Source organism: Gossypium arboreum, chromosome 13 (genome assembly GCF_025698485.1).
Source record: "Gossypium arboreum isolate Shixiya-1 chromosome 13, ASM2569848v2, whole genome shotgun sequence".
NCBI classification, from domain to species: domain Eukaryota; kingdom Viridiplantae; phylum Streptophyta; class Magnoliopsida; order Malvales; family Malvaceae; genus Gossypium; species Gossypium arboreum.
The window spans coordinates 79,887,335-79,890,790 of NC_069082.1; positions in this window are offsets into that span (position 1 = coordinate 79,887,335).

Here is a 3,456-nt window from a genome sequence, read left to right on the forward strand (position 1 = left end):
AATTGTGTTCACTATTTCTGATATTGTGTTTATTTGCCTTATATTCAATTTATTTAATAATATTTTTGATTCAGTCCTTATTTGATTTTCTACAATATTCTATAATATTTAGTAAATAATCTATTTAAAATTCACATATAACAATTAAAAAAATTAGAAATCATGCTAAGATAACCAAAGTAACTAAATTATACAACAATGTAGGTTCTGATTGTTTCACTGAAAATGACTTTTCGAAAATAATTTCTGGAAAATGATTTACTTTTCTGGAAAAGCTAATATTTTCTGATGTTTGAATGAATCAGATAAAATATTTTATGTTGTTTGGTAGATTTCTTAAAATATTTCATAACAGTTGTTTTCAATGAAACAAACATACATTTAAGATTTTCTTATTTTTTCATTGTTTATTTGAATTTATTTTTATCTATAATTTTATATTTTACATTGTTTTGCATATATTAAAAATATTATATTAAATTCAGTTCACTACAACATCATTTTTTAATTACATGAATACCGTGTGAGTATTTTTTATTTAAAATGTGACATCAACAAAATTGACAAAAAATTTAACAATGTCAACAATTGGACTTGATTTTCAAATTTAAAAAGTAAAGGGACTAAATTCTTGAAAATAAAAGTACAAAGATTAAATTGCAAACCTATCAAGTGTACATAGACTTATGACATATTTTAACATTTATACTACAAAGCATTTATTATTAATATATTTATAATTGTAATAAATATTTATCATTAAAATATTAATATTGAATATTTTCAATAATATGTGAATAATATTATTTAAAATTATTATTTTTAAAATTTATTATTAAAATAAAATTGAAATATTAAATAATTTATTAATATAATAAATATATTAATAAATATAAATAATTAAATATGTATGTTTAATAATATTGAAGAATATAATATTTTAATAATTTTAAATATTTTTAAAAATGAAAATAAAATTTATTATCAATATAATAATATTAAGCTTTATTTAAGTATTTTATATAAAATTATCTATAAGCGAGCTATTTTTCGGAAAATAACTTGCACTTTTTAAAAGGGTAAGTCATTTTTCGTTGACTAAGTTATTTTTGTGAAATAAACACGAAAAATGCAAAAATATTTTCCTTAAAACTTTTATAGGTAAACAAATGGACCCGTAGTATTTATCAAATTAAAAATTAAAATAGCATCAAAATAAAATGCAAAATAATGATTAAAATTCAAAATCTATTTATCTTAAAATATAATAAATTTGAAATTTGAAAATAACAACATAATTAAAACTAATAGAAAATGGCTTAAATATAAAGATGTCAATAAAATAATATGTTATGATGGAATTACTTATATGAAAAAATAACTTAATATAATCATGTAAAATATAAGAGGCCTTTAATGGCTTTTATTTCTTTATTTCTTTTAGTTTTCTATTTTTTTTAATTTCAAAAAATTCCTCTCTACCTTCTCCAACGTATCCTCAATGGGATATAGATTCAATCAACACCATAATCTTTTCTCTCCTCTGACAGTCCCTTGTAAGTGTATCCAAAAATTCAATAGGAAACAAAATGACTAAAAATGAATTGAGAAATTGAGTTATTATTATTGCTTACCTGATATAGTAAATCAAGTGTATTTATTCAGTCTTCAAAGGAATAACTACTACTAACAACTTATGAATAGTTCTCTAACAAAATACTAACAGCCTAACAGACTAACAAACTCTTTACTAATTACTAATGATGATATACTCTAACATTCACCCAACTTCTTGACTGGTAAGATTTGAAGAAGACTATGAAACCGAGCAAAGGTGGATGTAGAAAAAGGTTTTGTGAGGATACCGACAACCTGGTCACAGGCTGGAGCTTCATCAACAATGAGAAAACCATCTGCCACTTTTTCTTAAAAAAAAAAAAGTCAAGCTTAACATGTTTGAACTTAGAATGTAAAATTGTCACACCAGACAACTAGAGAGTGTTAGCAGAGCTCAATCGTAATTCTTTTAGCAAATAAACTATCAAAGTAACATCACATGTCGCAGCAGCCAAACTCCTGTACTCAGCCTCAATAGTGTAGTGAGACACAACTTTCTTCTTTTTAGAACACCAGGAGATAGGTGTGTTTCCAAAATACACACAATAGCTAGTTATTGATCTTCTATCATAAAAATCCAAGCTTTATCATCAGAATAGCCAACCAAAGATAGTTTGTTAAGAAAGACTAACCCGTAATCAATAGTGCCACTCATATATCGTAAGATTCATTTTAACGCAATCAAATGAACACTAGTACGCGCATGCATGAATTAGCAAATCCGATTTACTGCATAAACAATGTCAGGCTGAGTGAGAACCACATATTGCAATGCGTCAGCAAGACTTCTATATTCAATAGGACCAGTCAGACGAACTCCCTCATCCTTAGGTAATACAAAAGAACTGATCATAGGTGTGGGGACACCCTTGGAATTAGTTAACAAACTTTTGTCAAGAAGATCCAGAATGTACTTATGTTGGCAGAGATGAAGGCTCACAATCGACGATCGAGTAACCTCAATGCCTAGAAAATAATAAAGATCTCCCATGTTATTAAACGAAAACTCAACGTGTAACTGTTTAACAAAATCATCAATAATTTTGAGTGCATTTCCGATAATGATAATATCATCCACATAAACTAATACATATATACTTGAGTCATTCGTAACCAATACAAACAAAGAAACATCATACTTTGATAAAAGAAAACCCACGGAAACAAGATATTGCTTCAACTTATCAAACCATGCTCGTGGAGCTTGTAGTAGCTCATACAAGGCTTTCATCAGTCAGCATACCAAAGGTTCACCGTTCACTCCACATTGAACATACCTTAGAGGTTGTTGCATGTACATCTCTTCAGTAAGTTCACCATTCAGAAAACTATTGTTAACATCAACTTGATGTAGATGCCAACCTCTGGAAACAATAACAAACAAAATAGTCTAAATAGTAGCAGGTTTAACCACTGGACTAAACGTTTCTTTAAAGTTGGACCCTGGTATCTGAGAGAAGCCTTTTGCCACTAATCGAGCGTTACATTGAGCAACAATACTGTCTAGATTCTTCTTCACTTTGAAGAGCCATTTACAACCAATCACCTTTTAGCAAGGTGGTAAGGAAACTAGTTCCCAAGTGGAATTCTTAATCAAAGCATCATACTCAGCTTATGCTACCAACTACCACTCATCACTAGCAAAAGCTTCAATAATCATGCGCGGCTCATGATTAATAATTTCAACAGACAATACTTTAGGTTTAAAAACTCCTACTTTGGACCGTGTAACCATGTAATGAGTATTACCCACAAGCGGAGGGATAGAAGGAGTAGTTGAACAAAGTTTACAAATGTTGTCCTATCTAGGTCTCGTTACTTAGGCAATCTTGCCAGCAC